Here is an 11,260-nt window from a genome sequence, read left to right as displayed (position 1 = left end):
CAGCCGATCTAAGGGTCCAGGAAGAGCAAAAGGGGATGATGAGTTTATCAAGAAAAGATGGGAGACGCGAAAGTTTGATTTTAAAGACCAGCATTAAAGTTTTATAGGTAATGGGGTGGGTGATGGGTAGCCAGTGAGCTTCTCTCAGAAGAGGAGTGACATGATCATATTTCCCAACCTTATAGATAAGTTTGATTGCCGTATTTTGAATGAGCTGCAGACGACGTAATTCTTTTTGAGTAATTCCATTATATAGAGAATTGCAGTAATCTAAATGAGAAATGACCAGTGAGTGAATGAGGGTTGTGATAGCATCGGTTTCAAGAATTGAGGTTAAAGAACGAATGAGCCGTAGTTTGTGGAAACAGCTTTTTACGACGGAGCTTATCTTATTACATATAGGGGCTTATGCTGATTTCTCAGCAGAAGCTGGACAACAAATGCCTTCATGAAGTGGGATGAAACCAGGACCGGATCAGTTGGCTACTCCAGTTTCTTTTAGGTGGGACAGACTGCTGTTTTCCACTAGCAAGCCTGGACCACATTATTGATGGTCTAGGTTTGCTAGGTTTAAAGAAAGCGAAGCCTGAGAGAATTGGAGAGAAATATGAAAGAAATGTGAAAAAAATATTGGAAGGGCAAGTATGGTGGAGACACATAGAGTGAGGAAGAGAGCACGTAAAAAAGGGCAGAGACGGCATGGAGCAGAAGGAAAGAGAGAGACAACAGAGCAAAAATGAGACAGCTTTTTCTTTTATTTATTCTCAATTTTATATAGTACTTTGGTAATTTGTGTATGGATGTTCATGCCAATAAAGCTTCTTGAATCTCTTAGAGAGATGGACATAAGGGAAGAGAAATAAGAACACAGACATAAATGAGAGACAGAGGTAGGGAAACTGTGTCAACAGATTGTCATGCCAAGAAAATGTTCCGATTCTAAGAGGCGCTGCGAAGGACTAATACTGGTGTGAAATCTGAGATCTATCGTTAACCCCAAAGTGTACAGATTGGGGCAAAACAGACACTCCCCCAACAAAAGAGGTGCAAAGTAGAACTAGGGTGCTGCCCTATACTACCCGCCATAGGAAAAAGAGAACATCGAAATGCCGGTGTCACCTCGGTGACGGCAACACAAACTCCCTTCATCACTCGGCACTATTTGTGGTAGCACAAAACCCAGCAGTAACACTTAATATTTGCATAACAAATCGGCCATACAAATTTCACTAACTCGGGGTTCAAACTGTAAAAACGTTATCTATAAAAGCAGCACTGCGGTTATTGCAACAGGTTCATGAACACCAGTTTCGTATTGAGGGGAGATACAGCAGCAAAATATGTTAAATTCCTCCACCAGGCTAGCAACATAATTTGACAGAAGGAATACAAGTCCTGGAACTGCCCTTGTTGTTGAGTTCTCTCTACAGCCAGTCCCTGAGTTACAGACGCCCAACTTTAAGTATGACTCGTACTTAAGAACGTGGTCGCAGCTTCATTTGATTTCACTGAGCAGTATTTCCAGTGGCATAGACTCCTACACTTGTCCTGTAGCAGATTCAGGAATGATGCATGGTCAAATTAAGAGCCGTGTGTGGTTGTGAAGGCTGTACCTTAGAGGGAACACTGGTAGGGGCAGTTGCCCCTTTTGTCAGCTGGAGTATTGCGTTCAGTTCTGGTCTCCTTATCTCAAGAAAGATATAGTGGTGCTAGAAAAGGTTCAAAGAAGAGTGACCAAGATGGTAAAGGGGATGGAACTCCTCTCGTATGAGGAAAGACTCAAACGGTTAGGGCTCTTCAGCTTGGAAAAGAGATGGCTGAGGAGAGATAGGATTGAAGTCTACAAAATCCTGAGTGGAGTAGAACGGGTACAAGTAGATCAATTTTTCACTCCGTCAAAAATTGCATAGACTAGGGGACACTCGATGAAGCTACAGGGAAATAGGTTTAAAACCAATAGGGGGAAATATTTTTTCACTCAGAGAATAGGTAAGCTCTGGAACGCGTTGCCAGAGGATGTGGTAAGAGCGGATAGCGTAGCTGGTTTTACGAAAGGTTTGGACAAGTTCCTGGAGGAAAAGTCCATAGTCTGCTATTGAGAAAGACATGGGGGAAGCCGCTGCTTGCCCTGGATCGGTAGCATGGAATATTGCTGCTCCTTGGGTTTTGACCTGGATTGGCCATTGTGAGAAGGGTCTACTGGGCATGATGGACCATTGGTCTGACCCAGTAAAGCTATTCTTATGTTCGTATGTTCTTAATAAATAATTTCTGAGTTACATACAAATCCGACTTAAGAACATCTTGAAAAACATAACTTGTTCTTAACCCAGGGACTGCCTGTACTTGATAAGATTATTTCTATTATATACAGAATGCTTTCTTTCCTCATTTTGAATCTCGGACTCTGATCTATATTCACGTTACATGTCATTAGGTTGAAAAGATTGAGTGTGAATTTATTCCCTGCTAGTCAGAGTTTTGAACCATGGTTCTAAATTTATTTTTATTTTTTTTGAGGGGGGGAGGGGTGTTATGCTTTACCTATTGTTTAGGGTTTTATTGTGTATCATGCTTTGATGTGTTGTGTTTTGACTATTGATTACCTGATGTACAATGCTTTAGGCTAAACTTGTTTTGAAGAAGGTCCTATAAAAGAATAATACATTTGGTGCAACAAGTGCCCGCCGAAACGCTGACGCCTGATTCTAAGGTTCTTAAATGAAGTGGCGAGAGACACAGCCATTGAAGAAATCATACAGAAGTAGAAATGTAGGGAGTGAGGGAGAGTAACTATTGTTATCAATTTTGTTTTTTTTTATAAACTGAATAGTTGATTATGTAACTGAAATACAGTATATCGAATATACTGGAAACTTGAAATTCTTTTGATCAAATACAGGTTGATTTTGTGCATTTCTGTTTTTGTTCTTCCACAGGGGAACCATTAACCGTCTTGCATCAATTGTAACACAACTTCTATTACAGAATGACACGGGGACAATTTTTTCCCCCTTCCCACGGGAACTCATTTTACTGTCCCGTCCCCATGAGTTCTTTTCCTGTCCCTGCCCCATTCCTGCGAGCTCCGTCCTCATCTGCACAAGCCTCGAACCCTTTAGAATCCTAAGTAGCAACATTCTAGAGCTCAGATTGTGATGTCATAATGCCTCATTCCACCAATGCCTAAGCTCCGTCCTCATCTGCACAAGCCTCGAACCCTTTAGAATCCTAAGTAGCAACATTCTAGAGCTCAGATTGTGATGTCATAATGCCTCATTCCACCAATGCCTAAGCTCCGTCCTCATCTGACAAGCCTCAAACACTTTAAAATCATAAGTAACAACATTCTAGAGCTCAGATTGTGATGTCATAATGCCTCATTCCACCAATGCCTAAGCTCTGTCCTCATCAGCCCAAGCCTCAAACACTTTAAAATCCTAAGTAGCAACATTCTAGAGCTCAGATTGTGATGTCATAATCAGTGTTCCCGCTAAGCTGCGCTGGCCTGCGTTCGCGCACAAAATATTACATCGCAGCGCACAAGTTTCTCTTCACAGCGCACACACGCGTCGCAAAGGTAAGGGGAGGTAAGGTAAGGGGACGCATTGGGGGGATTGCACTTCCCCACAATTGCCATGCTTCGGTTCCTCTTCTTCCTTCCTTCCTCCCCCCCCGCGGGACCCTGCGGCACCATCAACTCTTACTCCCTCTAATGTCGGCCCTGCAGCTCCAGACTTCCTCGCACCTTCTCCCCTCCCCCTTTGGATCGCTATTATTTTAAATGTTATAGCCGCGGAGCTGTATCCATCAGTGGAGATGTCTAACCTCGGCCTGCCCCGGAACTCTTACTGCAGCAGCCGCCCGTCTAGGCAGGAACAGGAAGTCACTGTTGCAGTAAGAGTTCCGGGGCAGGCCGAGGTTAGACATCTCCACTGATGGATACAGCTCCGCGGCTATAACATTTAAAATAATAGCGATCCAAAGGGGGAGGGGAGAAGGTGTGAGGAAGTCTGGAGCTGCAGGGCCGACATTAGAGGGAGGAAGAGTTGATGGTGCCGCAGGGTCCCGCGGGGGGGGGGGAGGAAGGAAGGAAGAAGAGGAACCGAAGCATGGCAATTGTGGGGAAGTGCAGAGCTGCAGGGAAGAGTGTTGCGGTACCCAGCTGGAGGGAGAAGGAAGATGAGGGAGGGAATTAAAGGAGATGCCAGGGCTTGGAGCGTAGGAGGAAGGTATGCCAGTCTAAGGGAAAAGGAAGGGGGAGATGTGAGAGCATGGAGGGGGAGCGAAAGATGGAAGAAAAGGAAAGGAGAGAGATGCCAGAGAATCAGGGAAGGGGAGATACCAGACTATGAGGAGAGGTGTGGGAGAGGGAAGGCGAGGAGAGAGATGCCAGACCAATGGGGTGAAAGGAGAGATGGAAGGGGGAGGCATACAGTTTCTGGAAGGGGCATAGAAGGAGAGAAGATGCCATATAGGGGAAGAGAGACGGCAGACAGTGGATGGAAGGAAGAGAGTTACAAGAAGATGAGGAAAGGAGAAACCACAGAAGACAAAGGTAGAAAAAAATTTCTATTTATTTATTGCTTTAGGAGACATGTGTCACTGTTTCTGTGAAGCATTGTATGCAGAGTCCAGCTTCTTGCTGGTTCAATTTAACCTTTGTCTATGTATTTTTATTTTATCCCCCCTTTTACAAAACTGTGAAGCGTTTTTAGCACCAGCCTTGGTGGTAGCAGCTCTGATGCTCAGAATTTTATGAGCATCAGAGCTGTTACCTCCGTAGCTAAAATCCACACTACAGTTTTGTAAAAGAGGGAGGGGTTAGTTTGTGATTACATATTCCTTACTAGGCGAAGGTGTTTTCTGTGTTCTGTGTGTTCGAAAGACATGGTTTTCTGTTAGGATTGACGGTGTAGGATTGATCTGTGCTGGTCTGGCTTGTTTAGTTTTACAATGGGTGTATTGATGTACTGTTCACTGCAATATGTAAGATGCTGCCTTTTCCTAGGTACTCATGTGTGACGTGTGGCTTGTTACTAAAAATCACGTTTTTCGTACAGATGGGGGGGGGGGTGCCAAAAAATGATGGGCCCCGGGTGTTACATATGCTAGGTACACCACTGCATTATGTAAAGATACCAGAAAGCTGGCGAAGCAAAAACTTTAAGTAAATTGTTATTCTTCTAAGTTTTGAGTATTTAACCCTCCCACAATCTCATGGGCACTCGTTTCAAGTTTCAAGTTTATTGAGATTTTGATTTAAACGCAATATCAAATATTTTCAATGTGTATAACAAAAATAAATTTTGGGAAATAAATAAAACCATTTGAACAATAAACATACAAACATATCCATAGATGATTAAAATTACATAAGGAGTACAAGGATAAACTACATTTGTTTAAAAATGCGTCCTCTGCGCCTGCTCATAAATTTGTGGAGTATGTAATTTGTCGCTCATGCATATTTTTTTTTGCACACACCTCATCAATCCTTAGAGGGAACACTGGTCATAATGCCTCATTCCACCAATGCCTAAGCTCCGTCCTCATCTGCACAAGCCTCAAACACTTTAAAATTATAAGTAGCAACATTCTAGAGCTCAGATTGTGATGTCATAATGCCTCATTCCACCAATGCCTAAGCTCCGTCCTCATCTGCACAAGCCTCGAACCCTTTAAAATCCTAAGTAGCAACATTCTAGAGCTCAGATTGTGATGTCATAATGCCTCATTCCACCAATGCCTAGGCTCCGTCCTCATCTGCACAAGCCTCAAACCCTTTAAAATCCTAAGTAGCAACATTCTAGAGCTCAGATTGTGATGTCATAATGCCTCATTCCACCAATGCCTAAGCTCCATCCTCATCTGCACAAGCCTCACACGCTTTAAAATTATAAGTGTTTGAGGCCTGTGCGGTTAATGCAGAGCTTACAGGAATGGGGCAGGGACAGCAACAAAAACTCACCGGGACGGGAAGGGGAAATTTGAGTTCCTGTGGGGACGGGAACAAATTTGTCCCTGTGTCATTCTCTAGTGCTCATGGTCCAATGAACTAGCTTTCCCAGTCTCAAAATCTATTTATTTTTTGTGGCAGTGGCATACCAAGGGCAGGATGCTCGAGGGAGCTGGAGCAGTGGTGGGTCTGCGGTCTACCTGTGCACACCCGTCTGCTCCACCACTCCCACCCCCTCTGACATCAACTTCCTGGTCTGGGACAGGGGACTGGCAGAGCCGAAAGCCGCACGCAAGGGGGTGCCGTATTCCTGCCCAGCCAAGTACGCCACTGCATGGTGATGCTCAGTTTTCGGTATTCGGTCACTATCCACTGACTCGCTACCGCTGTGCTTGAAATCAGCTTTAACAAGGCTTCGACTTGACCTTCTCATAAGTCATCACCACTGCTTTCCCTAAGTAGCCACCTACCTCTACTGGGAGACTATTCCATAATAATAATAATAACAACAACTTTATTCTTCTATACCACCACAATCATGCGACTTCTAGGCGGTTCACACAGAAGAGAGCTGGACAATCAGCGAGTTACAATATGCAGAAAGTCATTGAAATTACAGTATGCAGAATCTTAAAAATGCAGCGAATTACAATATACAGTTCGTTTAGAATTTCAGAGGGGCCCTTTTAGAAAAAAAAGTAGCGAATTACAGAATACAATTTTCTTAAGAATTTTCTAGGCAGTTCACATCGAAGAGAGCTGGACTATCAGCGAGTTACAATATGCAGATAGTCAGTGGCATTCCACTCATCTACCACCCTTTCTGTAAAAAAGAATGTCCTTCTGGGCCTATTGCATCTTAACTTCATCCTATGTCCTCTCATTCCTGTTTGTTTTAATTAGAGTGTAAGCTCTATAGAGCAGGGATATGTCTTTTAAGCCCATCTTATCTGCACCCTTCTCTTCCACCGCCAACTCCAGACTCCGTCCCTTCTTTCTTGCGGCACCGTCTGCCTGGAACAGGCTACCTGAATCAATACGTCGTGCCCCCTCCCTGGCAGTGTCCAAATCCAAGCCAAAGGCCCACTTTTTTGAAACTGCTTTCAACTCTTAACTCCCACGAACTGCTTTCAGATACCTAGACCCACTGTATCATTTACCATAATCTCTCCAACCCTGAAATGTCCTCTCTAAATTAGATTGTAAGCTCTTGTGAGCAGGGACTTGTCTATTGTATGTTAAAACGTATAGCGCTGCGAATGCTTTTTCTGCGCTATAGGAATAATGAATAGCAGTAGTAGCAGACAAGAGTGGAAGACAAGGTAGGACGCAGTGGCAATTGTCATCTTATAAAAGTGTAATCGGTGCCCCTGGGAATGCTCTCTTCTGGGCACCCACATTCTAGTGCAAGACAGGTGATGAGCGGCCGTGCCAAAAACCTAAACAGAACCCTTCTCTTCTGCTCCAACGTTGTGTGGTGCATTTCTCATTACTTTGCTGATGTAGCTGGTCCTGCAGACTTTCTTGCAAACTCAATAAATATATCTCGCACCTGGACTTCCCCATCAAACCCTTCAGGACTGCTTTAGAGAGGAAGCCCATTGTGACCATTTTCTAATGACCTGTCTCTTCTTGCCCTTAAAGAAATAATACGGTAGAGTTTTGGGAAGATTAATCACCGGTGTCGGCTTTCGCCAGCTACTCTTTGTGGGTAAAGAGTCCCTACTCAGGGCTAGGTATAATCTGATAAATACTGTCTAACAGTGATTCTCAGACTTATCCTGGGGGAAACCTCAGCCAGTCGGGTTTTCAGGATATCCCTAGTGAATATGCATGAGAGAGATATGCATATAATGGAAGTGACAGGTATGCAAATCTCTCTCATGCATATTCACTAGGGATATCCTGAAAACCCGACTGGCTGAGGCTCCTCCCCAGGATAGGTCTGAGAGATTTGCATATATGGAAGTGACAGGTATGCAAATCTGTCTCATGCATATTCACTAGGGATTTCCTGAAAACCCGACTGGCTGAGGCTCCTCCCCAGGATAGGTCTGAGAGATTTGCATATAATGGAAGTGACAGGTATGCAAATCTCTCTCATGCATATTCACTAGGGATATCCTGAAAACCCGACTGGCTGAGGCTCCTCCCCAGGATAGGTCTGAGAGATTTGCATATATGGAAGAGACAGGTATGCAAATCTGTCTCATGCATATTCACTAGGGCAGAGGTGTCAAATGTCGGTCCTCGAGGGCCGCAATCCAGTTGGGTTTTCAGGATTTCCCCAATGAATAGGCTTGTGAATGGACTGAGTACAAGCTGCAGGTTTTCTTCCACTGTATTGTGGAATAATACAGATTTTAGTAACTGGAAGTGCAATATGGATTCATTTATGTTTAATATATAATATAGTGTTAAGATTTGTGTTATTTAAATAAAAAACTGTCTAGTTATATTACATGCAATGAATTTGCATGAGATCTATTAGCATACAATGAAAGTGCATACAAATAGATCTCATACGTATTCATTGGGGAAATCCTGAAAACCCGACTGGATTGCAGCCTTCGAGGACCGACATTTGACACCCCTGCACTAGGGATAGCCTCAGAACCTGCCTGGCCGGGGGTCCCCCAGGACAGGTTTGCAAACCAATGGTCTACAGCGCACAAAAGATATGAGGTCTTCCTACAGTCTTCTGTGCAATACCCTACTCCAGGGGTAGGCAATTCCGGTCCTCGAGAGCCGGAGCCAGGTCAGGTTTTCAGGATCTCCACCATAAATATGCAAGAGATAGGTTTGCATCTCAAGGAGGCAGTGCATGCAAATCGATCTCATACATATTCGTTGTAGATATCCTGAAAACCTGACCTGGCTCCGGCTCTCGAGGACCGGAATTGCCTACCCCTGCCCTACCCTGACAAGGTTTAGCACACATGAGGTATATCAGGGAAGCTTGTGCTGATGTTCTCCATGCCTTACTTGTTCTCTGGGGGGCAAGTGTGTGGTGGGGAGGGGAAGGAAGCTTGCATTACTGATACCCATACCTTTTCTCTTCCTGAATGTACAACGTAGGTTATCTTGCTTGCTTTCTCTGTACAACTGGATCAGATTTACTTTTGTGACAGGAGAACTACTGTGGCAGCCTGGTTTTGATTTGAGACTTTGCTTACCTGTAGGATACTTGCTTTCGGATATTCAGGTGCAAGAACTGGTTTTCAGTATGCTGCAGGCCACCCAGAGTGTTAGCTGCAGTGTGCCGTGAAGCTGGTAACTCTTCAAGCTGAAGGACCCTAGGGTCAGGGACCTTTAATCGGTCCACTCCTTCCAGTCGGTCTGTAAGGAACACGTCTTCTTCTTCAGCAACTCCTTCCAGGTCAACCTTTACCTCCATGCCCAATTCATCCTTCTCTTCCCCAAGACTTCCCCCAGTTTCACGGTATCCTCGCTGACTCTCACCAGCTGCAGCCATTTCCAAGACTGCCTTGGGAAGCCAAATTTTTGACCCACCCTTGGGTAACAAAGTCTCTTCTATCTGCTCTCCAGGTCAAGGCTATAGACTCTGGTCCCCCTCGCTGATCTGAAGCCAGTCAGAAAAATAGCTTCAACATTCAAGCAAGAAGACAGAATAAAACTTTTCCCAATGTTATCAGGCTGGTATAAAGCAGTGAATCTTAGATGAACATAATGCTACATGCTGTGAATAGGACTCAAAGAGAAGCGGAGATAACTAGACCCATAAAACAAGAAAAAAAAAGAAGCTAAAATCGGGCAAGAAACAAAAAGCCAGGGAAGCCTGGCAAGGTTCCCTTCTCCAGGCAAAGTCGCAGCCAAAAGGGAAATTACTGGAGAAGCATGTATGGTGTCCCGGAAAGAGGAGCGTTTCAGCAGACATCTGCTCTCAGGGACACCCCAGCAGCACAAGAAGATGGGAACAGCATCGGCAGGACCCCTCTCTCCACTTGGCACCAGGGAGAGGGATGAAGGGAACCTAGTTGAGAGCTCATAGCACAGAGAGAGAAAGGGGCTGTGCTTTCCAACAGAGCTCTGTCACCTTAGAGACATTCTGCCATTGCCAATTAACTCTCTAGAAACCAAAGCCAAGCAAAACACTAGGAACGCTCCTGCTATCCTTCAACCGAGTCCTTATTTTTCTTGACAGAGACCAAAGCCAAAGATTGATTGCCAACCAATCTGTGGGAGCTCGGGGGAATGGAGGTAATGCTGGCAGTGGAGAGGAATTGTCAGAATGGCGGAGAAGGATTGGCTGTGGGGTGGCACCTGTAAGGAATGATGGAGGATCTCTGGCTGTAGTGGGGGGCTCCAAAGAATTGTGGAAGAATATTAGCTATGTGTGGGGGGGGGGGGGGGGAAAGCTGTAGGCAATACTGTATGAGAGCTGCCTGTAGGGGGAGCTGTAAGGAATGATGAAGGTGCACTAGCTATGGGGGGTGTAGGTTATAGTGGAGGAGTGCTGGGGGAGGGGCTGTAGGGAATGATGGGGAACACTGTGAAGGGTGAGGAGGAAAGTATAGGGAATGGCAAGGAAAAACTGGCTGTGGGAGATGTGAGAAAACTATAGGGAATGGCAGAGGAGCACTGGCTATAGGCAGAGCTGTAGGGAATGGTGGAGGAGCGCTGGCTGTAGAGGGAGTTGTAGGGAATGGTGGGGGAGCTGGATGTAGGGGGAGCTATAGGGAATGGTGGAGGAACGCTGGCTGTAGAGGGAGCTATAGGGAATGGTGGGGGAGCTGGCTATATGGAGAGCTATAGGTAATGGTGGAGGATTGCTGGCTATAGAGGGAGCTGTAGGGAATGGTGGGGGAACTGGCTGTAGGGGGAGCTGTAGGGAATGGTGGAGGAGTGCTGGCTATAGAGGGAGCTGTAGGGAATGGTGGGGGAACTGGCTGTAGGGGGAGCTGTAGGGAATGGTGGGGGAGCTGGTTGTAGGGGGAGCTGTAGGGAATGGTGGGGGAGCTGGCTGTAGGGGGAGCTGTAGGGAATGGTGGGGGAGCTGGCTGTAGGGGGAGCTGTAGGGAATGGTGGGGAGCACTGGCTGTGAGGGGTGAGGAGGAAACTATAGGGAATGGTGAAGGACCTCTGGCTGTGAGGGGAGCTATAGGTAATGGTGAAAGATGACTGGTTGTAGCATACAGCAAGGAGATGATGGAAGAGCACTGGATGGGTAGGGGAAAGCTGTGGGGCATGTGATCGGGTGGGGGGGGGGGGGAAGCTGTCGGAAACGGTCGAGTAGCACTGGCTTTGTTTGTGACTCTTCTCTCTGTTGACTGAAGCTGC

This window comes from Geotrypetes seraphini, chromosome 19 (assembly GCF_902459505.1).
Source record: "Geotrypetes seraphini chromosome 19, aGeoSer1.1, whole genome shotgun sequence".
NCBI classification, from domain to species: domain Eukaryota; kingdom Metazoa; phylum Chordata; class Amphibia; order Gymnophiona; family Dermophiidae; genus Geotrypetes; species Geotrypetes seraphini.
The sequence above is the reverse complement of the archived record's forward strand: the minus strand, read 5'-3'. Positions refer to the sequence as shown.